This window comes from Acinonyx jubatus, chromosome A1 (genome assembly GCF_027475565.1).
Source record: "Acinonyx jubatus isolate Ajub_Pintada_27869175 chromosome A1, VMU_Ajub_asm_v1.0, whole genome shotgun sequence".
NCBI lineage: Eukaryota > Metazoa > Chordata > Mammalia > Carnivora > Felidae > Acinonyx > Acinonyx jubatus.
The window spans coordinates 110,732,015-110,742,583 of record NC_069380.1 but is presented as its reverse complement, the minus strand read 5'-3'; the positions used below and the strand labels follow the sequence as shown (position 1 = coordinate 110,742,583).

Genomic DNA, 10,569 nt, shown 5'->3' with positions numbered 1-10,569 from the left:
TTCTGCTGGGCGTGTATTGTTATTTAAATTTGGTCCACACCTGGGTGCTGAGGTGGCTTCCCCCTTCACAGTTTGGCCAGGAGAGGGAAGGACGCAGAGAGAAGGTCCCTATTTAGGCAACCTGGATGGGGCACTAACGCTCTAGAGCAAGGAACCAATTTAGGAATATACACATGGGCTTTGCAGTGGTTCCTTTTCTTTCTGCTTGTCTGCAGTTTGAAAAAAAAGTGTGTGTGATAATCACTTCTGATGTTGTAAATCCCAGTTTGAGTCCAATAGTGAACGTTGGCTGAATCAAAGTAGCTAACCGCTCCCATGCACAAAGCAGGTCCAGACTTCCGGGGGTCACTATAAAGAACCCCAGGTGAGCATGATGTGCAGTGGCTGGTCGTGGGGCAGGAAAGAGTTTGATGGGGGCTCGAACGGAAACACGGCGAACGTTCTCAGGTGCGCGGGAGGTTTGCATTGGTGGTGGAGGGAAAAGTGATTGCTGCTAACAGCAATTGTGCCTCCCCCTCCCTGGCTTAACGAGAAGGCTTTTAGGGCTGAGTCAGCTACAGTCCCGTGCTCCATGCCAGGCACACAGTAGGCACTCAAGAAGTGTCGCTCGAGACCCACGGGCTGCGACGCGCGCCAGAGAAGCGCCTTTGCGAGGGACCAGACCCCTTCTGAGGACTTAGCTCACGCCCCGGCTCGCGGGGCCCGCCCTGCGTCGGGCGCTCAGCCTAGGGGCGGGGTGCCTGCGGGCAGGGCCTTGGGGCGGCCCGCGGACAGACGGACAGACGTCCCGGCGGCGGAGCGCGGAGGCCGTGGCGCGCGCAGCCGCGGGGCTGGGGTCAAGGCCGGGGCGCCCGGGTGGCGCGGGAGGGGTGGCCGGACGCGCGGGGACGGCATGGGATGTGACGAGCGGCGCGCTGTGCATTGTGGGAATCCCGGGGCCGCGGCGACTGGTTCCAGTTCACTCGGCAGCGGAGCCGGGCGGAGGGGGCGAGCGCGCGGCGCGCGGGCGGGAAGCGAGGAGGCGGGCGGGCGGGCCAGCGACGAGCGCGGAGAGAAAAGGCGCGAGCGGCCGAGAGGGCACGGGCCGGACACCTAGCTGCTGCCGCCGCCGCCGCCGCCGCCGCCGAGCCGCCCCGTAAGTGCCGCGCGGGCCCCCTCGCCCCGCGCCCGGTCCCCGCCGCCGGGTCCGGCCACCGCGCGCTTCCGGCCGCGGGGGCCTGGGAGCGGCCGGGCCTGGCGCGCACGGGCGGCGCTCGGCCGGGCTCGAGTCGCCGCGGTCGGCGTGGCCCACGCGGGGCCTCGCGCGCGCACGGCGCCCTCCCAGGCCCTCCCCGCCCGGCCGCGCGGGATTCTCTTTGGTTTTGTTCAAACAGCGAACCCGGAAGCCAACTTCTCTCCAAACCGCGTCCTCCTGCCCGCGCCTGGGCGCTTTTGTGGGAAGGCGACAGTGCTGGCCCCTCCCCGGCGACCCTTCCCGGGGCGGGCGAGCGGGCTAAGCTAGAGGCCGGGGGAGGCCCCGCGGCGCTGGCCGGCCAGCGTGGGCCTGGGCGACCGGGAGCTGCGGTGCTCGGAGTTGTACTTGGTGAGGGCCCCGCGGGCCCGCGAGTTGCCGTCCCCAGCACAATAAGTCGGGCCCGAGAGCCAGGTGGCCGTGGTGCAGGCGTCTGGCTCGCTCTCTGCGGGGAGGGGAGGGTTGGCGGCTGGGGGATAGTTGTGGGATTGGAGCCAGGCAGGGCCGGGGAGGGGGTTGTCCAGGGACTGGCTGGAGAGGGGACGCGGGAACCCCCGCTGCCCTCGCTCATCTTCTGATCGGCCTTTTGTTTGCTTTGTGGTTGGGAGGTTTTTGTGTTTTCTTCCTTTCTTTTTTTCTTTCTTTCTTTCCTTTTTAAGGTAACTCCAGAAGGCTGTAGGCTTCCCGGTGGAGAAGGCCGGGAGGGAAGGGACTCGCTGGGGGTGGGGTGGAGTGGAGAGGTGAGTGCGCTGGATGCTGCAGGCGGTGTCACCTGACAACAGGTGTGCGGGGTGGCGCGCCCCGCCTCCACTCCTGCAGGGACCACGGATCACTCAAGGATCTGGTCGGCAGACTGGAAGGTTCTTTTAGACAAGATATTAGGAAAAATATTGCTGAGTTTGAAAGTGAGAAATGTCCGTACAATCAGCTAAGACAAACCTGGAATTCAACAATTACAATTACCGTGAAATCCTTGTAAGATTTTAACGACCCAATAAACAGTATATAAAAATAGACAATTAAGAGGGGCACTCCTGCTAGCTTCTCTTTTTCTTCCACCTTTGTGGTTTGAGGTTTTACCGTTAAAGAGGGGGCAAGGTGCTTTGTTCCAAGGCTTCCTGCCCCACAGACTAGGGGAATTTCAAGCAGCTTTAGGTTTGAATGGGAGACTCTAGTTGTAAGTTTGGTGGAATCCGCCTATTGCAGGGGCGCCTTTAGGGCCTTCAGGGGGGTTTACCGGCTCTGAAATGGCCACTCCCTGCCTGCAACTGGAATTAATACCCATCGTACAACAACTAGCTGAAGTTGGGTAGCCGCATCTCTGTCTTGCACAAGAGGCTCTCCAATGAAGATAAATATGCTTTTAAACCTTATATTTTTTTCCTTTTTCAAAAGTTTTTTTAAATGTTTATTTATTTTTGAGAGAGAGAGTGTGAGTTGGGGAGGGGGAGAGAGAGAGGGAGACAAAGAATCCAAAGCAGGCTCCAGTCTCTAAGCTGCCAGCACAGAGCCTGATGTGGGGCTTGAACTCATGTACCGTGAGATCGTTACCTGAGCCAAAGTAGGATGCTCAACTGACTGCGCCACCCAGGTGTCCCATAAACCTTTTTTTTTTTTCTTAACAAAACAAACCAAAAACACTCAGTCTTTAAATTCTTGTCCCTATAGTTTTAGGTGGAGGGTGGGAAATCTCTTCATTCTTGTATTTCGTTTTAACCTGTCACCATTGTTAATGCTGATCCCTAAAGGCATTGGGGAGGTGGGAAGGGTTTAAGTGAAAATTATTTGAGGTAGATAGGTCCTTTAGAATGAAGAGTAGTCTGGAACATCACATGTGACAGTCTAATGCATTGTCCTAAGTCACTACCGTGGTCTATACCAAAGGGCCCAGACACAGGGAGTGGTACATCTCATTCTGCCATTTCCTCTGGTCCTGGTGACAACAGAACTCCAAGAGTCCTCATCCCTTCCCCACAGGAAGGCTTGGAGTACATGTTTTCTGGGATTTGCCTCCAATACCTTCAGAGCTAATGCTGCCCCCAGTCAGTTAAAGGAGATTTATTTAAATAAACAAAAGTGCAAAGTCCAACCTGATGAAGTCCAATAAGAGCCTATGTGTGGTATTGATCAGAATTGCAGCAGCTTCTAGTTTTTGGTTTGATTGTGCCTTTGGATTTGTGTTGGGTTTTTCAGAGCCCCGTTCTTGGCACATATGCTGGGAAGGAGCAGGGACGAGAGGGACCCCGCACCTATCCTGTGAGTCCTCCCCACGTTCTACAGTTTTAGAAGTACATTAGGTCCCGCCCCAGCTCTTACGAGGGAGCCCAGATGGGTTCCAAAGAGTTGTATAGCTTGTTTTCTTGACTGGTGTCTTAAAGTCTTTCAATAAATATTTCCTGAGAATCAACTCTGAGTCAGGCACTGGGGACAAAAGCATGATCAAGAAGTGCTCAGTCCTTGTCCTTGGGAAACTGACACAAGGAGAAGACAGGCAAGGGGCTATTGTGAGTTTGGTGCAGAAGGCCACAGGAGCTCCCATAGTAACCCCCAGAAAGGTGACATAAGCGGAAGCAAGCCCTTACTGTACAGAAAGACCAAGTAGGAGTTGGCTGGGCAACGGAGGGCAGATGGAGACAAGTGTTTGAGGCCTGGGGAACCCCATGTGTCGAGTCTTAGAACAGTGAGAATAGAGGTCATATGGGGGAACTGCCAGAGGCTCAGGATGGCTGGATCATGGAGGGAACTCAGGTGAAGCTAGAAGAAGCCGTTGAAGGTTCTGAGCAGGAAAGAATCATGGCCAGATGTTTTTTATTGTTATTGTGAATGCCTTATGTATTCCACAAATACTGAATAGCTTCTGGATGGCAAGCCCAGCCAGCCAGGGTCCTGCCCTATTGAAGCTCACATTTAAAGTTTTCCTTTGATAACCTTCCATTGAAATTATTATCTTAATGTTTGGCACAACTTTTAAAAGAGAGAGGAGTGTGAATTAAAGTTTCCTTGTGAGGCAGGAAGACAGTGCTTTGCTATTGAAATGTCGTGCTGACTCCCCTAGCCTCTTGTAAACTCTTTCCTGAATAACACTTGGTTCGGGTTTCTGTTTGTTCCCCACCACTAAAAACCTAACACACGAGGAAGACACGTGGGCTGGAACAAAAAGTGCCATTTAGGATTTATTTATTATCTCAATTTGTCCTTTTCTCCTTGTTTGTAATCCCTTGATTCATTGAGGGTGGACTGTAAATTCTTTAATCCTCCGGCTCCCTTTATGATCTAGTGTTTTATGAATGGAGAGAGAGGTTTTCCCTGATTGGCTCGAGCACCAGAACAAGTCTCTGTTCTCGGCCAATCAGAACGCTGTTTCTGAACCCCAGCTCTGTGAGCGATACTTGTGTAGTAGATCCTCTTGCCTCTGGAGACCTGACAGCAGTGACACCGTTAATCATCTGGTATGGTAGGAGTAAATGGAAGAGAATGCTGTAAACAGGATTAGTGTCCTGTGCTTCAGAATTAAGTGTCTCAGGTTTGCTGTCATGATTGGACTTGATGGGAAGCTGACAAATGCATGTGGACACGTGGGCATTCATCCAGCTGCAGGGAGTGGATGGTGCATTCCTCCCTCAGCGACAGCAACTGTAAGCGCTGATCGCTCAGGTTCCCTGTCCTCGGGTGCTTGGGATGGGGGCCGTGTGACTGCCAGCTCCGCAGCAATTCTGGTCAACATTTCATTCGGTATCAATATGCACAAATTCATTGCTTAGGTAACAGAGGACCTCACAACCTCCAGTTCAGGTGGTTTTCTAAGTGCCCTGATTAAGAGTTTTCTGTGCTGTAGCCTTAGTGGAGGTCAGTCACTTACAGGTGTGAGAAAGGGAAGTATTTCCCTCCAGTCTCTTACTGAGCTAGTTGCCTGGCAAGAGGAGAGGTGGCTGGAGCCACAGAATTATTAGGGAGTGGGAAGGCCTCTGTGGGGCTCCCACCTCAGCTGTCAGGGCCGTTGTGGTCTTTCCTCCCTGGGAATCTCTAAGATGGCCCCACAAGCTCCCTGAACTGTCTGAGCTCCCACAGGGATCGGCCAGGTATGTGTCCGTGAATGGTTTCAATGAAGGTCCCTGACTGCTGTCCCACTTGCCACATTTCTGAGTCCTGTGGCCTTTGGAAATGCTGTCCTCATCTTTGTCCAGAGAACTGTAAATGCATCCAACTAATTAGTCACCATCCAGCCAGCATTTGAGGGCCTACCAGGTACCAGGCAGGGCAGTGGGTTCCTGGAGGTACACTGGGGAGCAGACTGGTACGTCCCACCAAGACAGACAAGGAAATTGGCAGTGATGATACAGTATAGCAGCTGCTAAGGTTGGGGAGGTTGGCTTCAGGATATTTATATAAATTGGATGTTGAGTAGCAATCCAGTTGGAAGAAAGGGCTGGGAACTGCATTTGCAGAGCACTTTATATAAGATTGAGAAAAGCAATTGAACATATTAAAGAATGGTGTCAGGGTGAGGAACGTCACGAGGGATTTGTAGCTGGGCCCGGGCCACACGCAGGAATGTCCACTAAGGACTCCGGGAGCCGTTCGGCCTGGTGGAGCCCTCGTTGCTGGAAATAGGGAGAGATGGGCGGGAGGTCAGTGGGGCCTTGTGTGCAAGGCTGGAGTCTGGGCATAGGGCTGGCCCAAACTAGACTGTGACTGGCGGGCACAAGGCACCGCCACAGCAGGAACAGACACAGGGCTGGAGAGAGTGCTATCGACTGAGAGGGTGGTATGTGCCGAAGTGACGAAAGTGGTTTACAGGGCAGTGTGGAGCCTGTTACGGTGCCCTGTTGGGGAAGAGTGCAACAGTGTGGTAGTAGGTAGGACAGCCCTTTGACCCTTTTTCCTCCGTGGCCCTTGTGGTAGTAGAGGGCTTGTCATTCTTGTGTTCATCTTACTCGTGGGATCCTCACAGCCAGGCCTCTCGCTAGTCCTGTGCCAAGAGGACAGATCACGTGCCCCGGTCACAGCTCAGTTGTTGAGGAGCCGGTGGTCAGAGACCTGCCTATCACTCAAGCCTAGCTTGTCTCTGGGTAAGCCTTGGGTTTCTGCAAGCAAGGGTCATGTCTACTGTGATTGATTTATAGTTGGAGGAGTTGCAGAGGTAAAGACCACAGAGATCCCTTTGGGATCAACCACAGAGTCTTCATTTCCTGGCCCAATAACAGTCAAAAAAGCAGCTATGCTCATGTGTAGTGAGGTTGCCTGAGGCCACGTCACTGTCTTCAAAGCACTTGGGGTCCTCCCTAGGGGTGAGGACTTCTGGTTTATTGAAGGGGGGGCTCTCCTGGATGATTAGCCTGGGAAGGAAGGACATCGCTTTGTCAGTCTGACAAGATAGTACAGCTGTTTCTTTCCTGAGCAATGTCCATGCCTTGAAGAAAAGCCGAGTGTGCAAGAAGCCACTTTTTTCTGTGACGTAGGACTGTCCATCTCTTGGAAGAGGCTGGATGCACGGCATGGGTCAAACAGGGCCCAACAGGCTTTGGCTGGTTGCTCCCACCCTGGCTTCAGGGTCAGCTTTCAAGTTGGTTTGTTATAGGACAGAGACTGGCTGTTTTCTGAGCAAATAGCAAAAGGGTGTTTCTCAACCTCTTTTGCAATCACGTGTGGCCATGTGACCAAGTTCTAGTCGATGAATCATGGTCAGTAGTGGTATGCTCCGCCTCTGGGTGTGGCCCCCGAAGGCCTCCATGTGTTAGCATCCACGACCTCTTTCCTTCTGTGGTGACATTGAGAACTGTGCATTGAAGGATGGGGGGCGGTGTCTGGGTCCCTGAATCATGTGGAGAAGCACCAACCAATCATGGAAACCTACTTTGGACTTTCCACGAGAGAGAAATAAGCTATGGGGGCTTGTTTGTTACAGCAACTGGTCCTGTCCTTGCCAGTTCAAATACCCAACATTGGTTTTCAAGGAGGCGGCCTTTGTTGTTGTTGTTTTTATTGACTTACCTGAGCACCCACTCAGTGAGTTCTTGGCAGGCCCCGTATATGCATGTTTTGTTCAGTTTTCCCACCAAATGTTTGAAGTCGATTCTACCTTCATCCCCGCTTGACTGATGATAAAATAAGCTCAGAGGGTAACATCATATCACGTGCCCGAGGATGCATGGGTAGTAAGTGGCAGAGCCACAACTTGAATGAGGTCAGTCTGACTTTGGAATTTGAGTTACGCAGCCTAGTGCTCAACAGCCACTTCCATCACGGCCGCTCTGTCCCCAACGTGGGTGCCCACATCTCCATAGACCCCTGAAGAGTAGTATGGAGCCAGCACATTCACAGGTTCATCTGGAGACTGCCCAGCCACAAGGTGATTTTCTCCAAGATGTTTTTAAAGTCTGTACACATGACTGGATGTCATGAAGCTGCATGGCTGACTCAGACGTCTTTCCAAGCTGTGGCTGCACATTGGGGACCTAGTTAGAAGTGCAGGGAATAAAAAAGGGGCACCTGGGTGGCTCATTCGGTTGAGCCTCCGACTCGACTTGATTTCAGCTCAGGTCACCATCCCAGGGTCGTGGGACTGAGCCCCACGTGGGCTTCGTGCTGAGCGTGGAGCCTGCGTAAGATTCTCTCTCTCCCTCTGCCCCTCTTCCCCGCTCACTTGCATGTGCACACACTCTCTCTAAAATAAAAAAAGTGCAGGAAGAATGCGGGGAAGGGTGAGGAGCAGGAGCTGCAGGACTGCCGCCAGGGGAGGGGTGAAGACGGGGCTGCTTTATCAGGAGCCTGACTAAAAACTAGACGTGAAGATGGTTTCCCCTCAGCATAACACCCCTTGAGGATCCATGACGTTTAAGGCCCTGCCTGGGACCCCGGGATTTCGGGATGAGCTGACCACAGTGCCTGGCATCAAGCAGCTTGTGGTTCGGCTGAGCTGGGCAGGCAGGCACACAGATACGTGCCAGGATATGTTCTCTGGGAACGTGAAGCAGTGAGCGATTCCAGTCCACGGCTGGGTCCGAGGACAGGGATCTCACGAGTGCCAGTGCAGCAGATTGGCACAAGGACAGGGTGTCACAGGCAGGAGAGACAGCCTGTGTAAAGACATTCTGGACACTGCATCCGAGGGCAGGAAACCAGTGGTGGCCTGGAGCATCGCCCCCAGGGGGAGGGGTGGCAGGAAGCAATGCTGAGGAAGTAGTTGAAGGATGCTGTTTGTGGCTGGCTCAGGGTGGTGAGGAACCAGCAAGGGAGCAGAGATCCCCTGGCATCCACGGAGAGAGACTAGTGCTGGGGAGGGTAGATGAGGAGTAGAGAGAGCTGAACCGAGGCAGGGAGGCTGAAGAGGAGGGAAGAGGCTTCGGCAGTTACAAGGTGGGTTCAACAGAGCTTGGCTAATGGCTGGGTGCTGGGAAAGTGGGCCGAGAGAATGGGCGCATGTTGACTCCCACTTAGGGGCTTCATGCACAAGGTTGTCACTGCTGGAGCTGAAAATTCCACAGGATTTGGAACAGGAAGGGATTCAAGGTGCCCATGGGATTGTCAAGTGGGTCCTAGCCACAGGCAGTCAGAACAGAGCTCTGGGGCTCTGTAGCCAGGTGTGCACTGGACTAGAGACCTGGGAGTCACCGTCCTGTCCATGTCCACGTCAGGACTCTTGGCTGGAGTGGAAGGAAGGCACCAGGAGCATCACTTTTAAAGAATGAGCGTGTCTAGGGCCCATCAGGTCTCTGAATGCTAGTGGCTCTTCCCTGGGGCAGGACGTTACTGATTCCCACAGAGGCAGCCCCAAACCTACCCAGACAGGTCTGCCTGGAGATAGGGCTGAAGCCTGTGCTCCAGTAAGAATGGGACTGAGCTCCATTCATCATCACTGACTGCAGGCCTCTCCTGCTGAAAGAGGGGAAATGTTCAGATCTGAAAACTCTGGGTCCAGAGGCATTGGGTTGGTCTGTGAAACACATTTGTGGTAAAGCAAACGACTGCTAAGAAACCCAGCGGCAGCTTTCCCTGCGAACACACACATGCACAACGTGTACATATACCATTTCCTGCTCAGAGTGAGCATGTGCACCTGTTTGCAGGGAATGTCTCAAGATGGAGCTCATCACAGCAAGAAATGGAGCCATCTCATTGTTTCAGAGAAGCGCAGACCCTATTTTTAGCACTCAGTGATCCATTAACACTTGGTACCCCTTGATGAGAAATACAAGGTATTATCATAGTCGTCTTTAGTGCCCCTCCCCCTGCCTCAACCCTCCAAACATCTATTCAGAGCTGGGGCTTGAGCCACCTACATTCTGTCAGAGTGCCCCCAAATTCTGCTCTCTGTTGTTTTGGCCATGGCTGTCAGGCACATGACTTGAGGTATCTTAGGGGTCACACTAATGTTAGGTATGAACCACAAGCATGTTCCGAATACAGGGTTGGGCATCAGAGTAACAAGGACTCCTAACTCTGTCGCCTCCACTGGCATTGAGGCCTGGCCTGTTGGAGCTGGAGGCACCCACACAGCACGCAGCCTGATCTCAGTTTACCAGTAGATGGGAGACCTGCCCATTTGGTTAAATGATTGAGCATAAATGTCCTCTAAGACATGCTTGCCTCGTGCCGGAGAACAGGCTGAGAGGCCTGTTCACAGCTCCTCTCCCAGCACCCTCACTGCCTTTCATGATGATCATTTAAATGACTGTAGGGTTATTTCCTCTTTCTCTTCCCTTCTTCCCCACCAACTCTGGGAGGACAGCGACCTCATCTGCCTTGTGTACTACTGTCTCCATTTTCCAGCATCATTCCTAAAGTGGATGCATGAATGACTGGAATGCTTTTAGCAAACATCTGAGACCTTGAGTGCTCTTAGCAAACATGCAGACCTCAGTGGTACTGTGCTAGGGGCCCAGCCAGGGGCAGCTCTCTGAAAGCCGGGGCTGTATGCACATCACTGCCATGGTGTGAAGTGCAAGGGAGCCCAGTGGATGGAGGAGCTGTACCCGAGCGCTCAGGGTAGGGATGGCAGAGAGCAGGAAGCAAGTGTGAGGAATAGAGGAGGTCTTGGCGAAAGGGCACAGCCACTGCAGGGGAGGGCACTTGAAGGGAACTGTGTGTGACCCCCACCCCTGCCCCATGTCCAAGTTTGGACCCCAGGAGGTATGGGGTGAAGCTGGATGGATGTGCCAGGCCTAGATTTCTAGGGCATCGTATGACAGGCCCAGGATCTTGATTTGACCTTGGGAACTGTGGCAGCCAGAGAAAGCTTTAACACCGGGGCCGTCGAGTACTCGGATTTGTATGCACCACCCTCAGAGGGCCAGTGGATTGGAGAGTAGGGCGAGTAGTGGGGAGATCTCTTCAGGACA

General features: G+C 53.4%; 1 protein-coding gene across 4 annotated transcripts in view; it reads left to right on the top strand.

The window, feature by feature from the left end:
• Positions 1-938: 938 nt before the first annotated feature.
• Positions 939-10,569, top strand: part of LOC106989149 (core histone macro-H2A.1) — a 78,777-nt gene continuing 69,146 nt past the window's right edge. For 2 of the 4 annotated variants that reach the window (XM_027076651.2, XM_027076649.2), the window contains exon 1: positions 941-1,135. The gene's annotated coding sequence lies outside the window, so the exon portion shown is untranslated. Of the gene's footprint in view, positions 1,136-10,569 lie in introns of all 4 variants that reach the window. The other 2 variants (XM_027076650.2, XM_027076648.2) reach the window with 2 other exon arrangements.